We start from the raw sequence: 9,955 nt of genomic DNA, 5'->3' as shown, positions 1-9,955 counted from the left end.
GCAGAAGGATGGCCGGAACCCAGCAGGTTGAGGCTGTGGTGGCCAGGAGCGTTCCACTGCACTCCAGTCTGGGTGATAGAGTGAGACTTCAACTCAAAGAAAAAAAAAAAAAGGTGCACTCCAGGGAACCAGAATGAGGGGCAAGAAGAAATGTAAAGGAGGGTAAGTATTGGTTTTAAAGTTAATTCTAACATTTAGACAAATAGAGGAGATTAAGAGTATACATTACCTAAAGTATTAGATGATCAAAAAGCACTCTATGTCAAGTTAGACTGTGTAGTGACTCCTACACCTTAGTATGAATTTTAAACCACATAAGGAAGCCACCCTGTGGGAATGCTTCAGGAGAAATCAGAAATTATTCCGAACCTCTTGTTCTGTTGCTGGAAATGAAATACATGAATGCTCTGGCTAAAACAGCTGATTTTCTTTTCTATGGAATTGCTATTCATTTGTTCCAAAGGTCAAAAGATAATATTTAGCTTTTAGAGATTTAAAAAAAAAATCTATGGGAAGATAAAGTTTTGGATCAAGGGCTAACCATTGAAATCTTAGCTCAGACTCAGGAATTTCCAGGGATATGATGTTGGATTTATCTCATGTAACACTACTCTCTGAAATATAGAAGTAAAGATGAATGTGCAGCATTAACTGATGAGATTGTACTTGATTATCAGAATCATTCATTGAAGGCTTGGTCGAGGAGTTTTAGCTTCACAGGAAGGGCTGTGACTTGACACCTACTGCTGGATGAGCCATGTGATAAACATGCTATCAAGAAATGAAGGTGGCAACTTTCCTGTAGTAACGTAGTCCATGCCCACTTCCCGTTTATCTCTTGCAGCCTAGCCCTGTGAAGCAGAGGGACCAAGAGATGTCATCTGTGCTGCGGCAACTTCTGTTTGGCTGTGTTCTGCATTGCTCAAAACAAACTGGTAAATATGTGAGAACATATCGTGTCTCTTGAGTCTTTTAGTTAATTCCAAACCTAGGACCAACTGGTGGTAATGAGTCAGTGGTTGTGTAGCATGCAAATGCAAACAAAAATTCTCTTTGTCTTTTTTGTTGGCTCAAGTTCAAATAAGAACTTCAAAGTGAAATTAGCACTACAAAGTGAGATTGGCATTTAAAAGCTATATTCAACTTCGGTAACCAGAAATTCCCTATACTGTTGATAGATATAATCCCCAAATATTATTTTCTCATCAACCCTGTGGTTAAAAAAAAACTTCCTCACTATATAAAGGATACAGTCTAAATACTTGGCCCTGACATTGATAGACATTTCTAGTGCAATATAAATATTTAATCCTAGTGGAATGGACATTGTAGAATGAAAAAACTTTTTTTTTCATTCTACAAATAATTACCAAGAACATACTTTATGCTAGGTTCTGTTCTGAGTGCTGGGGATAGCAGTACATTAAACACACCTGTGATTTTCTGGGGTCTTGTGTTCAAATGGAAATCTCCAAATCTACTGCATGTTTTAGATTGCAAACTCCTTTTTCAAACTGTTTGCTCCACCTTTGCAGCCCCCAGTGACCCTCCCTGCCTTAAAAGCTTTTTTTTTCTTTTTTTGAGTTGGAGTCTCACTCTGTTGCCCAGGCTGGAGTGCAGTGGCATGTTCACGGCCACCCCAGCATTGATTTTCTGGGCCTTGGCGATCCTTCCGCCTCAGCCTTCCAAGTAGCCAGAGCTATAGGTGTGCGCTACCACACCCAGCTAATTTTTTAAAATTTCATTTTACTATAGAGACGAGGTCTCACCAAGTTGCCCGGGCTGATCTCGAACCTGCAAGCTCAGGCAATCCACTCGCCTTGGCCTCCCAAAGTGCTAGGATAACAGGCTGAGCCACCAAGCCAGGCCAAGCTTTCAAGTTCACTTGTCAGAGACACTGACTGTCCTTGTTGTGCTACTTTACAGTCGAATGCTCTCAAATGTGCATACAGCATCCCAGCTCCTCAATTTGACTGCAAGCACAGAGTGGCACTGGGTGCCGCTTCTTTCTTGCCACATAGTATTGATAAAGCAGGATTCATAGAGACCAGGGGTCAGCAAACTATATAACCCATAGACCAAACCAGCCAACCACTTGTTTTTGTACAGCCCAGAAGCTCAGAATGATTTTACTTTTTTGTTTTGTTTTGTCTTCTAATTGGGGGAAAAATTCAAAGAATAAAATTTTGTGAAACATAAAAATTATTTGAAATTCACATTTCCATGTCCCTAAATAAAGTTGTGTTGAAACACAAACATGTCCATGTAGTCTATACTGTCTATGGCTTCTTTTGTGCCACGATGGCAGAGTTGAGTAGCAGTAGCAGAGGCCATATGGCTGGCAAAGCCTAAAGTATTTACTATCTGGCCCATTAAGGAAAAGTTTGCCAGCCCTTGAATATACAAAGTTTATCATAAATGCTTATAAAGTGGAAATGAGTATGCATGACCTCGACTTCGCCCCAGCAAAAGCTGGTAAAACTATTACAAATGCATTTTAAACTGGTCAAAATTAAGTTCAAACAAACCACAAAGTTCGTGTCATTGCAGTATTTACTAAGCACCTATTGCATGCTCACTAAAAAATAAATTTAAGTTGTTGCTCAAGCTTTTACTATTGAATTTGAATATCTAATTTTCCAAAGGACTTGCGTGTATTTTGGTTTTTGTTGAGTTTTTAGATAATGTATGTAAATTTTTAAAAATAGCCAGGCGTGGTGGCTCACACCTATAATCCCAGCATTTTGGCAGATGGAGGTGAGAGGATTGCCTGAGCGCAGGGGTTCAAGACCAGCATGGGCAACTTGGTGAGACCTTGTCTCTACAATAAACAAACAAACAAAAAATTAGCTGGGCATGGTGGTGTACTCCTGTAATTCCAGCTTTCTTGGAAGGGTAAGGAGGAAGGATTGCCTGAATCCAGCTGGTCAAAGCTGCGGTGGCTGCGAGCATGCCACTGCACTCCAGCCTGGGCGACAGTAAGACTTCGACTCAAAAAATAAAATTAAATTAAAATAAAGGAAGATGACATTGCAGAAATCTGAGTTCCTCATAGTCATTCAACTGATCTATATTTAGAATCATTCAACTGGTCTCACCAGAGGCCTTGGAATGGGTTTTTGAGGTTTTTTGGATCCTAATTTTTTCATTGCATTATAGTATTTCTTCTGTTCTTCTGTCATAAAAATGTCTTGGCCACCTAAGTATATGGAGAAGATGAGAGCTAATTATCTTTAACAGTTTCTTGGAATCAAGTTCTGAATTTTTAGAAACAATCTTAAAGTTATATTACATTTCTATTAAAAATTCTTAAAATTCCAATGGGAAGCAAAAGAGACTGAAATCTAGGGAATGGCTGAAAAAAAACAAGGCTTAAGTTAAGGAATAAGGGATAAGTAAAGTTATTTTATCAGTTATATATCATTTTTAGAACATAAACAAAGATTATAAATTATTTGCAGTCACAGAATCTTTACAAAAATTAAATATATTTCAGATTGCATAAATCAAACTACAATGTAACAAAGATAGAAATCAGTAACAAAAACTTAGACAAAAATCTCATAAAGTGGCAACTGAAATTCTCCAAAATAACGAATACATAGAACACTACTAGTAAAATTGCATACATCTGTCCAGAGTCATTCTCAGAAAAAAAATTAAGTTTTAAATATTTTCACTCCTGAGAAAGAAATAATCGAAAAATGAACTAGGATTTTCATTTCTGGAAATATGGCAGCAAAATATCTAGAAATGCTGGATAAAGTAGAACAGAATTGTTTTAAAATGTATAGCTGGAGCTGGGCTCGGTGGCTCAGCCTGTAGTACCAGCACTTTGGAAGGCCAAGGTGAGTAGATTGCCTGTGCCCATGGGTTCGAGACCAGCCCAGGCACCTTGGCAAGACCTCATCTCTACAATAAAAAAAAATTAACCAGGTGTGGTAGCGTGCGCCTCTTAGTTCTGGCTACTTGAAAGGTTGATACGGAAGGATCGCCTGAGCCCAGCAGGTCGACACTGGAGTGGCCATGAGCGTGCCACTGCACTCCAGCCTGGGCGACAGAGTGAGACTCTAACTAAAAAAAAAAAAAAAAAAGTATAGCTGGGCTTGCACAAAAGTGAAAATAATGCCCAGGACCTAAAAATTAAGAGATAAAAAAGATAGAGTAATACATTACCCCAAAGCCATGGCTGGCCTAAGAGCATTAACTAATAATCTCTGTTCACTAGAATCTTGGGTTTTAATAGTTGTAAGGGGGAAAAAGGAAGTGGGCTTATGCAAAGGGCAGGGAGGCACAGAAGCCCCTACAAGAGTCTGGTACTATCCAAGAGCTGCCAATGAAAGGGTAAAGAAAAATAACCAGAACCAGTCTGTTGCCAATGGAAGACAACCAGTTAATGGTCTCAATCTGGACTACGAGTGATTATCAGTAAAAACCCAGTCTTCCCTGATAATCTGTGACTCCAGACCTTTTTAAATGAGGGTTTGGGGTTTGAAGTTACAAGTATGGACCTAAAATATACAGCCCTAGGGGTTAACTTAAAAGTTACTCAGGCTGTTTCAGGATGCTGGGCAGATTATCTGTGTTCTTGAGAATCAGGTTTCTCATGTGGAAAAGAGGAGATACAGATGTATCAGAGAAGAGATTAAGTGAAAACTCTGTAATCCTAAATTAAATGATGAGTATGCATATTTCCACATGTATGTTTCCTTGTAGTCCTGAATTTGAAGTAACTGTGTCTACTGCAAAGATCTAGAAACCATGACAATGAGTACTCCAGATTATAGTCCCACAAAGAAACCAGCACTTTTGAGAGAAATGGTTGATTCCAGATCTTGGGGAGAAAGGGTGCAACCTAAACCTGGAGCATCTTAGCATTTTGAAGAACAGGAAAGGTATCCATGGGAAGACCTTATGTATTTGACTACTCATTTGAAAACAGAAACAAACAAACAAAAAACTTTAGCAGAAATAAATAAATAAATGAAGGAATTTATAAGCAAAAATTTTTTTAAATTAGAGGCTCAGAACAATTTGAATGTAGACTGGGTATTTGATGAATTTTAAAAATTCATGTTAAATATTTTAGGGGTGATAATGGAATTGTGGTTATGTTTAGGAAGAGATATGTTCTAGAATATTTATGAATGAAATGATGTGATATCTGTGATTTGGCCCCACAAAGAAATCTGGTGGTAGGGTTGAGTAAGGGCATCGATGGTACAAGGATGTTAAGTCAATAAATGTTGTTCTGGGTGAATGGTATTTTAGGTTCATTCTAGTATACTCCTGTGCGTGTTTTGGTGTAATAAAAAGCAGAACAATAACAAAATAGGATGCTGTGGGCAAATCAAAACAATGATTTCTAATAAAGCTTACATCTAAAATCACAAAGGCTGACATCCAAATTGCAGATATTGACTCCAATCAAGGCACATATTACAGAAAGGACTCATCACTGCACAATCCAGAGTACACCAGTGAATGACTTTCCCAGCAGATGTTAAAAAGGTTAGTTGGTATCAGGATATATTTTGGATGCATTATAAGAGTCCAAAAGAAAAATAAAAATGAGCTGTAAAACAATTAGAAATGCTAAAGGTAAATATTTAGTTACCTGACTTTGGGATTGAGAATTGCCTTCAGTTCATATATGTAAGAAAAGAAACCAAAAAGGACAAACAAGATTGGGAGTTTGATTCCATAAAAATACTGTTTATAAATCAAAAATGTCATTACAAAAATGTTAAGAAGCAAGTCACAAATTGAGCTTATTATATAAAAATGCATAAGAAACATAATCTTGGTCTTAAAAATTGACAAAAGTTTAGGTGAACAAAGAAATCAAGACAGAAATAAATGAAAACAAAGACACAACATATCAAAACCTCTTGGGATTCCATGAAATCAGTGTTGCAAGGAAAGTTCATAGCATTATATGCTCATATCAAGAAAATAGAGGGATCACAAGTCAACAACCCAGAGTCACACTTAAGAAAGCTGGAAAGGCAAGAGCAATTAAAATCTAATTTCAGTAGAAAACTCCAGGTTACTAAGATAAAAATCACAATTGCAGGATACAGAAGACAAAAAAAAAAAAATTCACAGAAAGGATCAACAAGACAAAAAGCTGGTTCTTTGAAAGGATAAATAAGATTGAAAGACCCCTGGTCAGACTGACTAAAAAAAAAAAAAAAAAAAAAAAAAAAGAGAAGGAAAGTCTGAATAAACACAATCAGAAACGAAAAAGGCAATGTCACAATTGACCCTGAAGAAATTCAAAAGATTATCAGAGATTCTTATAAATATCTGTACGCAAATAAACTAAAAAATCTACAGGAAATGGAGGATTTCCTGGCATCACACAACCTCCCAAGGTTGAAACAAGAAGAAACTGAATCCCTAAACAGACCAATAACGGTCCAGGAAATCGATTCAGTTATAAGAAACCTCCCTGCCAAAAAAAGCCCCGGACCACATGGTTACTCAGCTGAATTCTACAAGACATACAAAGAGCTTATACCATTCTTATTGAAAGTACTCCAGGCAGTTAAGAAAGAAGGAATTCTCCCTACCTCATTTTATGAAGCTAATATCATCCTGATACCTAAAACTGGCAAAGACCCAACAACGAAAGAGAATTACAGGCCAATTTCCCTGTTGAACATGGATGGAAGAAGTTCCAACAAGATTCTTGCAGATTGTATCCGGCAACACATCTCAAGGGTCATCCACCCCGACCAGGTGGATTTCATTTTCGGGATGCAGGGCAGGGTCAACATTTGCAAGTCCATAAAAGAAACCGGCAGGCTCAGGGGACTTGGGAAGTAGGAAGCGGGGGAGGAAGAGGGAAAGGGGCCCGGCCCAACGTCGCCCAGGGCACCGCACTCCTTCTGCGTGAAGCTCCCAAGGCAGCGCAGGTGGCGGCGGCAGGCTAATTTCTGGCTCGCCCGGCCGCCTGCCCCAAAGCCGCCCTTCCGCTGCCTTTCTCTCCGCTTGCCGCCGAGATGGCACTGACCCCACAGAGCAGCATCTCAGATATGTTGAAAAAGATGTTTTGATTCCTAAAATAATGAGAGAAAAAGCCAGAGGTGTTCTGGACAAGTTCAAACTTTTACCAAATGTTGCAAGGACTCTGGACTCCTTATGGTAATAAAACGCCGGAAAGAAAATTCTGCATTGAAAGAATGTCTAACTGCTTACTATAATGATCCAGCCTTTCATGAAGAATGCAGAATGGAATATCTGAAGGAAAGGGAAGAATTCAGGAAAACTGGAATTCCTACCACAAGAAGGCTACAGAAGCTTCCCAGAAACATGTAGGCAAATATGCAAATAAAACTCAAGAACTCTAATATTCATGGAAGTCATTTATAGCCTAAATTAGCTTGAATAATGGGCTCAAGGTAAGAATGTGTGTTTACTTTATCCTAGTTATGAAAATATTAGTTTTTATCTGAAATAAAGATTTTTTTAAAAAGTGGTGCAAAACCAAGAACTACATGATTATCTCATTAGACATAGAAAAAGCATTCAATAAAACGTAGCATCCCATCTTGATTAAAATCCTCAAACATCTAGGCATCAAAAGAATATCCCTCAAAACAATAAGAACCATCTATGACAAACCTGCAGCTAACATCATGCTTAATGGGCAGAAGCTGGAAGCATTCTCCTTAAGAACTGGAACAAGCTAATGATACCTACTCTCACCCCTCTTATTCAACATAGTATTGGAAGTTCTAGCCAAAGCAATTAGGCAGGAGAAGGAAATCAGGAATATCCAAGTATGAAAAAAGGATGTAAAGTTATCTCTCTTTGTGGATGATATGATTCTACAGCTAGAAAACCCTAGAGAGTCAGTCAAAAATCTTCTCACCCTGAGAAAAAAAATTTGGGGATATAAAATCAATGCACCAAAGTCAGTTGCATTTCTTTCTTTCTTTCTTTCTTTCTTTTTTTTTTTTTTAGTCAGAGTCTCACTGTCTCCCAGGCTGGAATGCAATGGCACGGTAACGGCTACCACAGACTTGGCCTGCTGGACTCAGGTGATCCTCCTGCTTCAGCCTTCCAAGTAGCTGTAACTACAGGTGTGTGCCACCATGCCCAGCTAATTTTTTTCATTTATTGTAGAGACGAGGTCTCACCAAGTTGCCCAGGCTGGTCTCGAACCTTGGAGTCAGGCAATCCTCTCACCTCAGCTTCCCAAAGTGCTGGGGTTATAGGCATGAGCCACCATGCCCAGCTTGTCAGTTGCATTTCTTTACACCAACAACAAGCAGGCTGAGAACCAAATATAAAACATAATCCCATTTATAACAAAAAAAGAAATACCTTGGCATCCACCTAACCAGAGAAGTGAAAGACCTTTACAATGAGACTACAAAACACTGCTCAAAGAAGTCAAGAATGATACAAACAAATGAAAAAACATACCATGATTTGGATTGGAAGAATCAATATGGTCAAGATGTCCATCCTACCCAAGGCAAAATACAGATTCAGTGTGATCCCTACCAAATTGCCAACATCATTTTTCACAAATCTAGAGAAGATAATACAGAAGTTCATATGGAAGCAAAAAAGGACACAAATAACCAAAGCAATCCTCAGCAAAATGAACAAAGCTGGAGGTATCATACTTCTATACTTCAAACTACATTATAAGGCTACAGTAATCAAGACAACATGGTATTGGAACAGGAATGGGCAATAGACCAACAGAACAAGCAGAGAATCCAGAAATAAAAGCACAAGTCCTCAACCAATTCATCTTTGAAAAATTCATCAATAACAAACATTGGGGAAAGGAAACCATATTTAGCAAATGATCCTGGAAAAACTGTCTAGCCACATACAGAACAATAAAATTGAACCCCTACCTATCACTGTATACAAAAATCAATTCAAAATGGATAAAGGACTAAGTTGTAAAACCTTGAACTATAGGAATCTTAGAAGAAAACATAGGAAACACCTTTCTAGACATCAGAGTAGGCTATGAATTCATGGCCAAGTCCTCAAAAGCAATAGCAACAAAAGCTAAGATAGACAGGCGGGGTCTTATCAAACTGAAAAGTATTTGCACAGCAAAAGAAACCATCAAGAGAGTAAAGAGACAACCCACAGAATGGGGGAAAAAATGTTTGCAAACTGTGCATTTGACAAAAGCCTAAAATCTGGGATCTACAAGGTACTCAAGCGAATTGAAAAGAAAAAAAAAACATTTAAAGGTGGGCAAACAGCATGGACAGACACTTCTCAAAGGAGGACATACAAACAGCCAAAAAACACATTTAAAAAAATGCTCAATCTCACTAATCATCAGAAAAATGCAAATTAAAACTACAATGAGATATCAACTAATACCAATAAGGATTACTATCATTAATAAGTCAAAAAACAACAGATGCTGGTGCAGCTGTGGAGAAAAAGGGACACTTCTACACTGTTGGTGGGAATGTAAGCTAGTTCAGCCTCTATGAAAAGCTGTGTCGCGATTTCTCAAAGAACTAAAATTTGAGCTTCCATACAATCCAGCAATCCCTCTCCTGGGAGTATACCCAGAGGAACATAAATCACTCTACAAAAAAGACACCTGCACACGCATATTTATTGCAGGATTATTCACAATAACAAAAACATGGAACCGACCCAGATGTCCATAAAAGTGAATTGGATAAATAAAATGTGGTACATATACATGGTGGAATATTATGTAGCCCTAAAGAATAATAAAATCATGGCCTTCGCAGCAACTTTGATGCAATGGGAGACCATCATACTAAGTGAACTGTCACAGAAACAAAGAGCTGAATACTGCATGTTCTCACTCATCAACAGGCCCTGACCACTAGTCACACCAGCACGAGAGTGGGATGGGCAGATGCTGGACACTGCTAGGGAAGGTGGGAGGGGAAGAAGGTGGCATGGCAACACCCTGGGTACCTGGGTC

General features: G+C 38.5%; 1 pseudogene; it reads left to right on the top strand.

Annotated features, from left to right (window-relative positions):
* Positions 1-133: 133 nt before the first annotated feature.
* On the top strand, positions 134-7,454 carry LOC110595366 (annotated as a pseudogene).
* Positions 7,455-9,955: the final 2,501 nt, after the last annotated feature.

This window comes from Carlito syrichta, unplaced genomic scaffold (genome assembly GCF_000164805.1).
Source record: "Carlito syrichta isolate Samal-C Ts95f unplaced genomic scaffold, Tarsius_syrichta-2.0.1 Scaffold298795, whole genome shotgun sequence".
NCBI classification, from domain to species: domain Eukaryota; kingdom Metazoa; phylum Chordata; class Mammalia; order Primates; family Tarsiidae; genus Carlito; species Carlito syrichta.
The sequence above is the reverse complement of the archived record's forward strand: the minus strand, read 5'-3'. Positions and strand labels throughout refer to the sequence as shown.